The following is a 16135-nucleotide window of genomic DNA, read 5'->3' on the forward strand; positions in this document are numbered from 1 at the left end:
CGACAAGACATACAGGGGATAGGCAAAATAATGCGAACAGCATCTTCAGGAAGACTAGGCATCAGTGCAGGTTGTTTACAAGTAGTGCACACTCCGTATTTGCATTCAGAGGCCGATGTATATGTGCAATGCAAGACTTAACAGAGTTCCAAAGAGATTGTGGGGGCGTGATTATCTGGAGCGTTAGTAACCAAGACAGCCAAGTTATAGAATGTTTCAACAGCAACTGTTTCAACAGTCATCACAGCCTACACAAATCAGGGAAAGACATTAACGTGTAAATGGAATAGTCGGAGCAAATCAAAGCTATGACAGAGATCGTTGTACGCGAAACGAATTGTGTCAAAACAACACAAAACTACGGTGGCTTAAGTGTCTGCAAATCTTAATAGATATCTTCGAGACCCCGTATCTATCGACACTGTCCGCGAGAACTCCATAAAGCGAATATTCAATGAAGAGCTGCTATACCGAAACCATTAGTGTCGGCAACCAACGCAAAAAAGCGTAAAACATGGTGTCAGGAGCATAAATCCTGGACAGCTGATGAGTAGAAACACGTTATATGGTCCATCGAGTCAACATTTCCGTTATTTCCGACATCGGGCAAGTTTTACGTCTGGAGAACGACAAAAGAAGGCTATAATCCTAATTGCTTGTATCCAATGATTAAGCGTGGTGGTGTAAGTGTGATGGTGTGGGCAGCCATATCATGGTATTCTGCTGGTCTCATCATTACTCTCAAATACCGTATTACAGCCAACCATTATGTGAACATTTTAGGTCTTCAGATGCAAACCATGATTCAACTGTTGTGCTCCAAAAATGATGCCATATTTTAGGACGATAATGCACCCGTGGTCTAGGGGTAGCGTCGTTTATTCATAATCAAAACCTCTTCGGGCCCGTGTATGATTCTCTGCTTAAATTTTGATTAATAATCAGCGTCGGCGGCTGAGGACTTCCGGCATAAGCAGTCACCCTCATTCTGCCAACGGCCTTGTCAAAGAGGGCGGAGGAACGGACAGAGGTTCAGGGCATTCTCTTGTCCTAGGGGTGGGAAACTTCCCCTAAAGGTGGAAGAATCAGCAATGATCAACAGCATCAGGATACAGAAGGCAATGAAAACTACTGCATTAAAGACACGTTACGTGCATCCATAGGACATGTGGCCTGTAATTGAAGAAATGTCATGATGATCTCTCCACTGGCAAAATATTCCGGAGTAGTCCCCATTCTGATCCCCGGGAGGGGACTGCCAAGGGGGAGGTTACCATGAGAAAAAGATTCAATAATCAACGGAAGGATAACGTTCCACGAGTCGGGGTGTGGAATGTCAGAAGCTTGAACGTGATAGGGAAACTAGAAAATCTGAAAAGGGAAATGCAAAGGCTGAATCTGGATACACTAGGGGTCAGTCAAGTGGAAAGAAGAAAAGGATTTCTGGTCAGAATAGTATATGGTAACATCAACAGCAGCAGGAAATGGTATAACTGGAGTAGGATTCCTTATGAATAGGGACGTAGGGCAGATAGTGTGTTACTGTGAACAGTTAAGTGACAGGGTTGTTCTTATCAGAATCGACAGCAAACCAACACCAACAACGATAGTTCAGGTATACATCCCGACGTCGCAAGCTGAAGATGAAAAGATAGAGAATGTGTTTGAGGATACTGAAAGGGTAATACAGTATGTAAAGGGGGATGAAAAACTAATAGTCACGAGGGACTGGAATGCAATTGTAAGGGAAGGAATAGGAGGAAAGGTTACACGAGAATATGGACTTGGGACATGGTATGACAGAGGAGAAAGACTAATTGAGTTCTGTAACAAGTTGCAACCGAACCGCTGTATCTTTCCATCAGTAAATGGGGTATGTTCTCCACTGACTCGGTTGTTTTTAACCCCCTCCACTGACGGAATGACCCACTTCCCAATTCCGTATGTATAAAACCAATACGGACTTGTAGCTGTCACGCCTTTGCGCTTACTGCTACGTATTTTAACTGTAAATAGCTCAGTCCCAATGGTAAGAGGCAGTAGTGAATTCACGCAGTTAATATTTGAATCCAGCACAGCTGCCACAAGCTCAGCTCACTTTTACTCCACTCCTACCCTCGCCATTGCACCACATTAACTAGGTGCTACGTGGACGTTGCTAAATTCACTTGCGTATACATTTTTGACCGTTACTCGCCAGTATTTACCTAATGAATAGTACACTCCTAACCGGACTATTTCCCTAAGAGCTGTGATGATTGAACGGGTTCGATCCACGGCCTACAGTGCCCTACAGTTCACACGGTAACACTGCCTACCTGATCCACTTAACTTGGTAGTGAGCTTATGTATCCAATCACCACTGCTAGCAGCAGTGGATAATCCTATCAGCACGACGAGAGCAGCAGACTTACCGTCGAATCCTCCTGAAAATACTTATAACTACGGTCGCCAGCTCTGAAGGAGCAAAAGAATAAATCAATTTTTGGGCTCGTTTCAAAGTGAAATGGCTTGAGTTGAATTTAAACTTAATTCTGAATATTACTATTTCTGATCATTCTAGATGATTCTACAAAGCAAATACTCTCTCAATTTCTGTGAGGTGGCTTGGTAATTACTACCAAGACAGGTTATGCAACTTCGGTTAACAAAATTCTATCCTTCAACTTATTTAATGATTTTGGATATTACTCTTTGGACCATTGATACAGAATTAGTTAAGTGACTTTACTTGAAAGGTTGCTCAGAAAAATTTAAGTACTGTAAATAGGCGACTCATTCTGGTGTGACCATTGCTCTTTTCAACATTCTTATACGCTAAAGTATTCTACAACCAAAAGAATTGTAAATGAAAGAGGCGATGGTGGCCTCAGTCTGATTTCACTATACTATGTTTGAGGTTACTACACTTTACAATGAACAACATGCGTCGTAATTTTACTCATTACTATATTCTGTCCCCTGCACTTGCATAAAAGAAAACTGGTATTCTCCTTTTACATGTATACAAAGTTCGACTTAACAATTGCAAGCAGTCTTGCCTTGGGTAGACGTGTCGGTGCTGGTGGTGAGATGCATGTGGCTAACGCAGGTCTTCACGCATCATGCCCTTAATGGCGGCTGGAACTATGAGCTGTAGCACTCGTATAAGCTAGTGCACGTCCGCCATAAAATCTGGGCACAGGAACTCTTACAATCAGCCCCAGTGGCATAAAGGCGGCTTCAACAACCATTCGTCGCGTTTTACTCCAAAAACGGCGACGATATTCGCCTCTTCGCTATTGCACAATCACTTTTGCGTGAGCACAGTTACGCACGTCCGATCACGTCAACACTCCCCAGGCCATTCCATTGTTCAGTCCCTGTGTCTCCAGCTACCTCTAGCTACGCTCGTATCACCAAGAGTGGGGGCGTTCCCCTACCACCTTTTTACCGAAATCATTTAGTATTTAAGAATATTTATATTTACTACCCTGGAGTCCATACCAGTCATAATAATTTACTATTAGCGTTTTACAACATTAAATTATACAGTAATAACTTATAATTACCAAGAAAAAGAATACATTTGACTCTGAGAGCTTAGTGCTTTGTCTAATTCCCAGTTTCGCCAATAGATGGCATCAGGGTGCGCTCCCTGGCAGTCTCACACAAGCGCGCCCATTTCCGACGCGTGGGCTCCAAATTACTGTCAGCCCACCATCATTTCAGTTCCGTTACAAAGTTTCAGCTAGTAACAGCGAATACTCTGATCAAGAATCACAAGAGGAGGTGGTATACTTGGAAAAGGACGCGTGATAGGGGAAGATTTCAGTTAGGTTACATCACGGTCAGACAGAGATTCCGAAATCAAATACTGGGTTGTAAGGCATACTCAGGAGCAGATATAGACTCAGATCACAATACAGTAGTGACGAAGAGTAGGCTCAGGTTTAAGAGTCTAGTTAGGAACAATCAATACGCAAAGAAGTTGGATACGGATGTACTAAGGAATGACGAAATACGGTTGAAGTTCTCTAAAGTTATAGTTACAAAAATAAGAAACAGTTCAGTAGGCAGTACAGTTGAAGAATGGACATCTCTAAAAAGGGCCATCACAGAAGTTGGGAAGGAAAACGTAGGTACAAAGAAAATAAGAGCGAAGAAGCCATAGCTAACAGAAGAAATACTTCAATTGGGCGATGAAAGGAGGAAGTACAAAAATGTTCTGGGAAACTCAGGAATAAAGAAATTCAAGTCGCTGAGGAATGAAATAAATAGGAAGTGCAGGGAAGCTAAGACGAATTGGCTGCAGGAAAAATGTGAAGACATCGAAAAAGTTATGATTGTCGGAAGGACAGACTCCTTATACAGGAAAGACAAAACAACCTTCGGTGACATTAAAAGCAAGAGTTCAACGGTAATTCCACTGTTAAATGCAGACGAGAGAGCAGATAGGTAGAAAGAATACACTGAATGCCTTTATGAGGGGGAAGATTTGTCTGATTTGATACAAGAAGGAACAGGAGTCAATTTAGAAGAGATAGCGGATCCAAAATAAGAATCAGAATTTGAAAGAGCTTTCCAGGACTTAAAATCAAATAATTCGGAAGGGATGGATAACATTCCATCAGAATTTCCAAAAACATTGGGGGAAGTGCCAACACAACGACTATTCACGTTGGTGTGTAGAAAGTGTGAGTCTGGCGACGTACCATCTGACTTTCGGAAAAGCATGATCCACACAGTTACGAAGACGGCAAGAACTGACAAGTGCGAGAATTATCGCACAATCAGCTTAACACCTCATGCATCCAGGTTGCTTACAAGAATAACATAGAGAAGAATGGAAAACAAAATTGAGGATGCGCTAGATGACGGTCAGTTTGGCTTTAGGAAAGGTGAAGGCACGAGAGAGGCAATTCTGACGTTGTGGTTAACAATTGAAGCAAGACTAAAGAAAAATCAAGACACGTTCATAGGATTTGTCGACCTGGAAAAAAGTTCGACAATTTATAATGCTGCAAGATGTTCGAAATTCTGAAAAAAGTAGGTGTAAGCTACAGGGAGAGACGGGTCATACACAATATGTACAAGAACCAAGAGGGAATAAAAAGAATGGACGATCAAGAACGAAGAGCTAATATTAAAAAGAGTGTAAGACAAGGATCTGTACATTTTCAAACTGTACATCGAGATAGCAATGATGGAAATAAAAGAAAGGTCCAGGAGTGAAATTAAAATTCAAGGTGAAAATATATTAATGGTACGATTCGCTGATGACATTGCTATCCTAAGTGAAAGTGAAGAAGAATTACATGATCTGCTGAGCGGAATGAACAGTCCAGTTAGTGCAGAGTATGGCTTGAGTGTAAATCGAAGAAGGGCGAAGGTAATGAGAAGTAGTAGAAATGAGAACAGCGAGAAACTTAACGTCAGGCTTGATGGTCACGAAGTAGATGAAGTTAAGGAATTCTGCTATCTAGGCAGTAAAATAACCAATGACGGACGGAGTAAGGAGGACATCAAAAGCATACTACCAATGGCAAAAAGGGCATTCCTGGCCAAGAGAAGCCTTAATTTGAGGAAGAAATTTCTGAGAATGTACGTCTGGAGTACAGCATTGTATGGTAGTGAAACATGGACCGTGTGAAAACCGGAATAGAAGAGAATCGAAGCATATGAAATGTTGTGCTACAGACGAATGTTGAAAATTAGCTGGACTGATAAGGTAAGGAATGAGGAGGTTGTGCGCAGAGTCGGATGGGAAAGGAATATGTAGAAAATACTCATAAGAAGAAGGGAGACGATAATGGACATCCGTTAAGACATCGGGGAATGACTTCCATGGTACTAGAGGGAGCTGTAGAGGGCAAAAACTGTACAGGAAGACAGAGATTGGAATACATCCAGGAAATATTTGAGAACGTAGCTTGCACGTGCTACTCTGAGATTAAGAGGTTAGCAGAGGAGAGGAATTTTTGGCCGGCCGCATCAAACCAGACTGATGGCAAAAAAAATGAGTTCATTCACACATCCAGGACAGTACAAACGTTGTGTGAGGAGCATGCAAATGAACTCCAGCGTCTTCCCTAGCCGGTACAGTCCCTTGTGGGCAGTATAGGAGCGCAGACTCCCGAGCAGATTTCCGCCTCCCTCGTCACTACAGGAGTCAGAAGAGGTTCTGGTCGAAGTGGCATAACATTCCACTGGAATTATATGCCAGTATTCCAAGAAGAATCGCTGCTATATTAAGGGCTAATAGGGGTCCAACGCCTTATTAATAAACCATTCCCAAGTACATACAGGTGCTCACATTATTTTGCCTGTCCCCTGTAACAGTTCGCCTTTATGGCTTACCCAAGGGGTTTATACCAAATGATTTAAAATAAATTTTAAAAGTGTTACATTATGTATTAAACAGAACAATAACATTAAAGGTAAAATTTCTTGTGTGAAGCTAGTTAATCAGGTAAAGGCGTTTCGGGCGACAGCAAAATTTCATTTACAGTGCAAGTCAAATAACATAAGGTATTCAACTCGAGCACGGACATTTATGAAGTGCGAATGCAAACAAATAGCAAGCCGCGCTAGGAAACGTTTGAGAGCCGTGCACACGGCCGTAAGTAAGCCTGGCCCACGTTGTAAGAAGCCGCCGACACGGAACGCTCTCCCAGCAACTTTGTGCGTTTGCCTTCTACCCAGTCCTGGCGAAGAAGAGTGAACGAAGACCCGGAAAACACGTCGTGACTATCCGCATCCCGTGTGCGTTGCTCCAGGCACTGCCCTGGCTCCACACTGCGCGAAGGCCTCGTAAATTTCCTGCACTACGCTGTTCCAAGGCCTCTCTGTCGACGCCGCACTAGCGGCCGCTTTCTAGCCTAGTCGGGGCAGCGATAGCTGCTCACGGTCACCTGTTGTGATGCTATCGATAGTGGGCCTCGGCTAAAGTATCATTCTTGAAACTTCATGGGAGATTACAAGTGTGTGATGGACCGGGAGTCGAGCGTGAATCCTTTGCGTTTTGCAGGCTCGGACAGCTGAGTCGGTAGAGCACTTGCCCACGAAAGGCGAACATCTCGAGTTCGAGTCCTGGTCTGGCACACAGGTACCAAAAGTTTGAAATCAGCGCACACTCCGATGCAGAGTGAAAATTCATTCTCCAGTGCGATTCTTGCTGGTGATACTTCTAAGCTGCACACAGATTCACACTGAAATTCTAGCGCTCCGTGGACCAAATGCAGCACGACGTTCAACCTTAGTGAAACGGTAGCCAAGGACACACACATTGGTGATGCCGATAGGATTGGAAGGTCCTCGACGTTAAGCACAGATGACAGTGTCAAGCAACCCAGGGACTAATTCGCAACAATCGCAAATTTTCCAATGCTAAGGACGCCAACTTAGTGTTTCTCGAATGACTCCGTGACCGAGGAGCGGATTTACACTGATCAGCCAGAACATTATGACAAAGTACCTAACAGCCGATATATTGACCTTCGGCTTGCATAACAGCGGCGACGCATCGCAGCATGGAAGCAAAGACGCCTTGGTCCGTCGCTGGAGGGAATTCGCACCACATCTGTATACACGTAAGTCTCCTAATTGCCGTAATTTCCGCGGGGCTGTCGATGTGCTCTGACGCCACGTTCAGTCGCGTTCCAGATGTTCGATCGGGTTCACATCTGGAGAGTTGGGAGGCCAGCACATCCATTGGAACTCCGCACTGTATTCCTCGAACCACACCATCACGATCCTGGCCCTAACACATGGCGCATTCTCTCGATCAAAAATGCCGCTGCAACCAGTGTACGATACTCCTTGGTAGTCATGGCGTCTTGCGAGAGCTCGACTGAATCCATGGATGTCCGCGTGAATGTTCCCCAGAGCATAACGGAGTCGCCGTCAGTTTGTCTCCTGCAGTACAGGTGTGAAGCAGCTGTTCCCCTGGAAGATGATGGATTCGAGCCCTCCCACCGGCATGATGGAAAGGCTTTCGGAATTCATCAGGCGATTCAACGCTCTACTACTGCGCCAATGTCCAGTGCCGTTGATCACGTGCCCAATTCAGTTGTAGTTGCCATCGTGCTAACACTGGCACATACCCTAGTTCGGCAGCACAATCTGGGCCACCAGCGCATCCGTGTTGAGCAATTTAAAAATCTCTCTGTACTGATACATCCACCTATCGGTCTCTTCCCGCCGCCCTAGGGAACCCCTTCGACAGCCCGCTAATTTTGCATGCGGCGGCAAAGCACCAGTGTTACGCGGGTTGCCTGTACCGCCTGCGGGTAGGGGTCGGCGAATGAGTATTGTGCAGAGACATTTATAACGTGTCCAACAACCGTGTTCAACTGGCACGAAGGATGTATCCGAACTGGAACCCTTTGCCATTTCCTTCACATACTGGTCAATATCACGACCTTCCGTGCACACGCCACGGGAGGGCAAGAAAGAGGAAGGATGAAAAACCATTAACACCTGAGCCGTGGCGCTCGTTACCGGCGCGCCAGTCTGTTGGATGTCCATTATCGATCCTTCGATGTTTCTTATCTTTGCTTGCCTTGTTACTTTCCGCATTCGCGGGGCGAGTGGCAGTTGACGTTTGCTCGGGCGACCTGCTGAGACGCCGCGAGGTACGACGTGGGAAGCAACCACGTATATGTGGAGTTGGTTGTACGCGGTCTGCCGGTTCAGCATGGAGGATATGTGTTGGCTGCCTGCCTGTCTGCTCTCCTGATTTTGCTCGCCGTGCCTTGCGACCGCCTAACTTGGGCTGCTGCCTGGTGTATCCTACACGAGCCATACCGGACGTCCAGCAGACGTTAAGCAGCCTCGTGTTTCTTTTAAAGAAAAGGAGCAAATGTATAAGACTTTTGTAACCAATTTTTGTGGCCTCTTAAGTGTGACCTTAGCGTTTACACAGCCTTTGGGGAGAGCTAATTCTTTTAAATTTAAATAGTTGGGTTTCCCTGTCCTTTATAATCTTTTGGGGGTTTTATTTCAATTTTCTCTTTGGGGTTCCTTCCTAGTGCTTGGTTAAATGTTAACTTGTATAGCGGGAAGTGACTCCTGGTTAAAACCCGGAGAAGGTGTTTGATGTTACTGCCGCCTCCGGCATTCGTCTTTTCAATTAAGTGTTGTCATCCCTTCGAGCGACCTGGTGTCACTCCTCGTTAATTAATATTGGTTTATGTGTACTTAATTTTGAATTGCCCATTTGAATTAATATTTTGGAGCGCAGTATAGCACTAAGAAAACCTCATTGTATACCACCTTGTGCCCCGGTCTACTACCTTAATTTTCAGTGGCACGAGTTAGCTCCAGTACCTGTTTTACTGATGTGCTCCCTTCAAAATCTTGTCTTGTATAAGTGTGCCCCATGTGTGTCTGGGAACACAGAGATGAGCTTTAGTGTGACTTCAGTGTTAGTCAGTTAATGGAATCCTCATTTTGGCTTGCCTTCCACTGAAGAGTTTGAGTGGAGCGTAGTGTGTTTGATTTGTTATTCATTTAATTACTGTAAGTTTGTTTATTTAATGGGTAGCAAGACATTTAAAGACTGTTGGTATTAACTCCCCTAGTTTCTGGGTGTTGCTAATGCGTTCCAAATGGCCTACTACTTATTCAATGGCAAGGCTGTTGATTAGTTGGTTACTGTGAGTACAAATTCACGCTATTTAGTTGTTGCTACGTGTTTGAGCTAAATTGATATAAACCTTACATTGCCTCCATAAAATTTGTTGCCAGCAGAAACCCTTAAGAGAATTAAGTTTTGTTACTGCTTATGTTAACCTTTATTGGGAGCAATATTTCATGTAGTTAAATTTTGTCTAAAAATGTGTATTTCTCTGATGTAATAAACGAATGATAAAAGAAAAAAGCAAAGGGGCCTGGTCCTTCCTATTGTGTCCGATTTGTAACACGTATCAACACCCTTTTCTGCTTCGTATCACTTTCAATCTTCGGCGAATGGTTTACAACGGTCTCTAATGGACCCACCCCCGTACGCCAGAGTAAAACTTGCAATCATGCTACGCTCCAAATGGATCGAAACATGTTCCGTGGGGTTACAAGCTCACGGAGATCGCCTGAGAAGAGTTGAATCGTCCAGGGGTATCAGCGTGGAAAAATTTATCAACGAGTTGGTACTGTTGTACATCACATTTTAAGCTGTCTTTTCCGACTGCGACATGTGTGGGAATCAACGCCCCAAGGGAAGGGTGGTTTCATTTACGCCCTTTACGCCACATCCAGAGACCTTTTCGTGCAGATTATGAGCGGCGCTATGTCTGCAACCTTCTCGTCTGACACCGATAAGAAAACTGCGTGATTCCAACGCTGAGCGTCTCTGTCTTGACCCATCGCAGAGTTGTCAATCGAAGGGACGATGTTTGGGTAATAGGGGGTGTGACGACCTTGTTGTCGTGTGATGCGTACATAATGGCGTTGGGCAGAATTGTGGGGAAATTTGGTGCCAATGTGACATCATTAACCCAATCCAACTCAAGGCTTTTGACACTACCACACAAGCGACTTTTAATCAGATTGCGAGTTTATGGAATATCGTCTCAGTTACGTGGCTGGATTCATGATTTCCTATCAGAGATGTCACAGTTCGTAGTAATTGACGAAAAGTAATCGAGTAAAACAAAAGTGATTTCTGGCGTTACCTAAGGCAGTCTTATAGGCCCACAGCTCTTCCTTGCTTGCATAAATGATTTAGGAGATACAGCAAATGTCTTAGGTTGTTCGCAGAAGATGCCGTCGTTTATCGTCTAGTGAAGTCATCAGAAGATTTAAAAGAAATCCAAAACGATTTAGAAATGATATCTGCATGGCGCGAAAATTGGCGATTAATCGTAAATAATGAAAATTGTAAGGCTATCCACATGAATGCTAAAAGGATAAATCAGTCAAATCTAAAGGCTGTAACATTCTAGGAATTAGAATTACGAACTACTTAAACTGTAAAGAACACACATAAAATGTTGTGGGGAAGGCCAACCAAAGGCTGCGATTCATTGGCAGAACACTTAAAAAATGCAGCAGATCTGCTAAAGAGAGTGCCTACACTACGTTTCTCCGACCTCTTTTGGATAATTGCTGCGCGGTCTGGGATCCTTACCGGATAGAATTGACGGAGTATACCGAGAAAGTTCAAAGAAGGGCAGCACTTTTTGTATTATCGAGAAATAGGGGAGAGAGTGTCACGGACGTGATACAGAATTTAAGGTGGACATCATTCAAAAATAAGGCATTTCTCACTGCGGCGGGATCTTCTCACGAAATTTCAATCACCAAATTTCTCCTCCGAATGCGAAAATATTTTGTTTATGCCGACCTACATAGGGAGAAACGATCATCATAATAGAATAAGGGAAATCAGAGCTCGCACGGAAAGATATAACTGTTCGCCTCTCCACGCGTTGTTGCATAGTGGAATAATAGAGAATTGTTGTGAAAGTGATTGAAGAACCCTCTGCCAGGCACTTAAGTGTGATTTGGTGAATATCCACATAGATGTAGGTGTATAAGTAAACCTCAAGAGAACTTCTGAGCCTTTATCACATTTGTCGTCACCTTGCTGTTTGCGAGCGGTCTAAGGCGCTGCAGTCATGGACTGTGCGGCTGGTCCCGGCGGAGGTTCGAGTCCTCCCTTGGGCATGGGTGTGTGTATTTGTCCTTAGGATAATTTAGGTTAAGTAGTGTGTAGGCTTAGGGACTGATGACCTTAGCAGTTAAGTCCCATAAGATTTCACACACATTGGAACATTTGAACCTTGCTGTTTGAAGCGTCGCTGAGCCCGAGGATGACGTCACATTGCACTATGCTTTTGCACCATTACAGCGGAAAGTGTAGGTATCTTAAAGTCTCATGTCAAACGTCTGCGTCGGAATGGAAGAAACTAGGAGGTTTTATATAAGTGACCCATTAATTATGCCGCCCAAGCTGGTTTGAGATATTTAATACTCCAAAACAGACAAAAACGATTTAGTAGACTCACGCTGTCATTAATCATAATAAATTAGGTGAGTTACATATGTAATACGACAGCTCCGTCATTTTCACAGTTAACAACATCGCGCAAAATATGTAGTATAATCGTATACCAGGCTCTTATTAGTACAACAAATATAACGGTTAAATGGAGCATTTCCATTTATAAACTCCAAGTGAGGAGTATAAGATACTGTTGGCCAAAGCATTAGAGATCTGAATATAATTATACGGCCAAAATTGGAGCATAGCTACGGTGTGGCAACTTTTTCTACAAATACACTGAGCCTCACAATTAAAGTATCACTTTATCTAAAGCCTGCCGTTGTCACCCAGTGCGATGTATGTCTGAAATTTAGCTCAAAGGTGCCAGAAACCTTCCTCTCTAATGGTACAAAAGCGGGACGCCTTGCACCGTCACCCCCTAGCATGGCAACGCTTCAAAGCGCAAGGTGTCGACACATGTGAGAAAAAAACCACAGCTCAGAATACATGGTGAGATCCGGGTTGTGTACAATTAATGTAGGTTGATTCTTTCAAAGAAGAAGACAGCAACCAGCCACTATTCATACTGCTGTTTATTTAAGTAAATAGCGCCGTAACCGGTTTCGAACTGACAAGTTCATCAGACGGCTGTTCACAAGATTTACAAAATGCACTTTACATAATCGTCAGTTTTCGATTTTTATTCTCCCACTGTAGCGAAATATTCTTAGAATTGCGCGGTATTTTCGATGTAATTACTACGACCACTTAACCTCACATATTTGTTTACTCTATATTTCAGCGTTCAGAGGTTAGTTAAGTTCACATAGGGCGCTTCTTACACTGTTTTCTACCATAGGGCACCAAGACACCAAGAATATTTCACTACAGTGGGAGAATAAAAATCGAAAACTGACGATTATGTAAAGTGCATCTTGTAAAATCTTGTGAACAGCCGTCTGATGATGAACTTGTCAGTTAGAAACCGGTTACGGCGCTATTTACTTAAATAAATAGCGGTATTAATAGTGGCTGGTTGCTGTCTTCTTCTTTGTAAGAATCAACCTACATTCACAGCTGAGAAGTTCACGTGAGGTGTAAGGTGGCGCCAAGTTTTCCAGAATTACGCTCAACACCACAGTGGACGTGTCACAACATGGAAAGGTCGCCACACTCCTTCCCAACCGTATTTCATCCTTTCTTCGACCGTATTTCACACTTTCTTTTGACATCAGAGGTCAGAAAAGTGAACTCCAGCGTTGAAATCATGCTGTTTTCTTACGGGTGGCCTAGGAAAACATTTCAGGCACACTTCCGCTCAGCGTCCACACGAAAAAGCGTTAGGGGGTGGCGTAAAGGGCGTCATTGAAACCACCCTTTCCTTGGGGTGTTGATTCCCACACATTTCTAAATCGAAAATGACAGTCCACAGTGTGATGAGCAACAGGAATCACGTTCTTGACAACCTTTGACACGGTTGATAGCACTTGGACGACTGAACGCTTCTCCAAGGACACTGTGCACCAATTGTCCCACTGAATGCGATCGCACCCTTTGCTGTGCAGTGCGAGCGCAATTTATGCTCTGGTGTACAGGATGCAACCAGTAGGGACCATTCAAAAACATTTGACGAAATTTGAACGCCATGTGAATCAGAAAAGCGTGCTTATGCTTTTCCAGCCCTCCTGTTTCATGCTCTCTCTTGCTATGATCCTGGAGGTGCACGACATTTACACATGTGTAAATAAAATAGCAATGGGTCCCTTTAAGACCTCCAGTTCGGCAACACCCTTGGTGCCACCAACCTGCCTCTGTTGAGGTCTTTAAAAACGTACCTGTACAGAGACGAACTGTGACCAGAGCCCTAGGTGCCTGCAGGCAGGCTACGCTGCTACCCTTGTGCCTGCTAGCACGCCATCCGCAATCAGAGAGGCGTCAAAGGGGTTGCCTGCCTACAGGTGCGTAGGACTTTGTCACGGATTGTCCCTGTTCAGCTACAATTTTAAATTGCTCAGCAAAGGCTGGTGAATGGCACTGAGTTTGTTGCTAAACTGTGGCAGGAGGTCTCAGGAGGACCCCCTGCCACGTTATACAAGTGCGTTTCAATGTCGCTCCTCTGAAGACACGCCAAGGGATGGCACGGAACAAGAGGGCTGATACTGCACAAACACCCTTTGCTGCTTCAGATCATGTACAAATTTCTTCGAATGCTTCTGAACGGTTCCTAGTGGTTCCACCGTGTATATCGGAGCAAAAGTTGCGGCCACACTCCATTCCAAAGACCCATCCAAGTGCTAGCCAAGCACAAAAGCTCTTAACTTCCTCGATCTAACGGGAACTGGTGTTACTACCGTGGTAACGCCATTGGTTGGCTCTGAGCATTATAGGACTTAACTTCTGAGGTCATCAGTCCCCTCGAACTTAGAACTACTTAAACCTAACTATCTTAAGGACATCACACACACACACCCATGCCCGAGGCAGGATTCGAACCTGCGACCGTAGCGGGCGCGCGGATCCAGACTGAACCGCCTAGAACTGTTCGGCCACACTGGCCGGCAAGGCCATTGGTATCTGAGCCACAGAGATCTTAATTGTGATAGATTATGAGATATTTCACTAGCGAATATTTATATACAGGTCAGTCCAAAAGTCAGTTGTCAAAAATGAACAAATGGAAGTACAAATTTGTTATCAACACAGAAATAAATGCAGACTTCAATAGACCCATAAAACATGCTCAGAATCGCTTCCGTGTTGTTGTAGGGAAACACTGAAACTTTTCAACACTGATTCACAAATTTTGTTGCAAATCCTCCAGGATTGTACGTTTTCAAATTCTGAATCGATTCATTCCGTTAGATACTCAAGATCACTATCGAATAAACCTCATTTCCTGACGTAACTGAGAGTGAAAAATCCATGAGTGTTATGTCTGAGGATCGTGGAGGCCGTTCAGTACTACCCCGTCTGATCCATTCATCAAAGTTTTCATTTAGAAAGTCTTTCACTATAACTCCTTAATGTAGGGGTGCTTCACTTTCTTGTTGTAATGGTTTTTCCTTATCTGGCTGTAGATATTAAAAAAGTGGATTATTCTCCTGTTCTAAAAACATTTCTTGAAGGATATCTAGGTAATTTACGAAACTCACACTACAGTTAAAACAATAAGGTCGGACTAGCTCAATGCTGAAAATCCCTGTCCATATACTCATGCTAGGAGAGTTTAACTCTTTTTCTCCATCGCCACATGGGGATTCGTGGAATCCCAGTAAGCGCAGTTGTGTCTGCCATTCTTAAGAGTCGCCCCTCATAATGCTTTTGTAAACCTTGGGTTCGACTTCTTGTCGGATTGTGTACAAGTTGCAGAATTCCATACGCCTGTCCAGATCATCTTCATTTAGGCTTTGAAGTAAACTACCGTCTCATTTTCAGCTTTCTCTGATTCCTTCGTAGGCTTTTTCTTGCTAGTGCATACTCCTTCGACACTTTTCTTTGAGATCTGGACGGTGATTCCACAATATATTGTGAACAACATTACGATTCACTTCTGTAGTAGCAGATTTGGCCCACCTGAACGAGGAATCTCTTCTAACAACCCAGTCTCTTCAAATCTCATATTTAATTTATGAATACCTTGTCGAGAAGAGGCTGAATATTGGAAAATGTTCCGCAAACAAATCGCAAACAGCATTGTAATTATGGTCATATTTCCACCACGTTTGCAAAGGAATACAAGCTGCTCTATAGTTAACCTTCTGTTAATTGTTTCTGAGCTAACAACAAACAACAAACCTCGAAGTGGTAGTGTCAACTGACTTATGGGCACGACGCTCTGCTCAAGTTCACACCTAAGTACCAGTTCGCTAGGTACAACAATGTCCAACAAGCAACACCTTGACTATGTTTGCAAGTTCAATCTTTTAGTAAGGCACGTTTGAAAGTGTTGCTGTGGACAATTATGACAGGAAAAGTATAAGCCGCTAATGACTCACCATGTGCATAAAGAGGGCGACACACAATGAGTGTCCGGGAGGTGCAGAGATAAAATTCCTAAGGGATGTATGTATTACGCTTCACATAATGGACATCGTCGACATCAAAGAAATGTTCAATACAAACATCTACCTGCACCATGAACACCAAATGAAAAATGGCGCGCAACACAAA

Source organism: Schistocerca cancellata, chromosome 7 (genome assembly GCF_023864275.1).
Source record: "Schistocerca cancellata isolate TAMUIC-IGC-003103 chromosome 7, iqSchCanc2.1, whole genome shotgun sequence".
In the NCBI taxonomy this organism is placed as follows: Eukaryota; Metazoa; Arthropoda; class Insecta; order Orthoptera; family Acrididae; genus Schistocerca; species Schistocerca cancellata.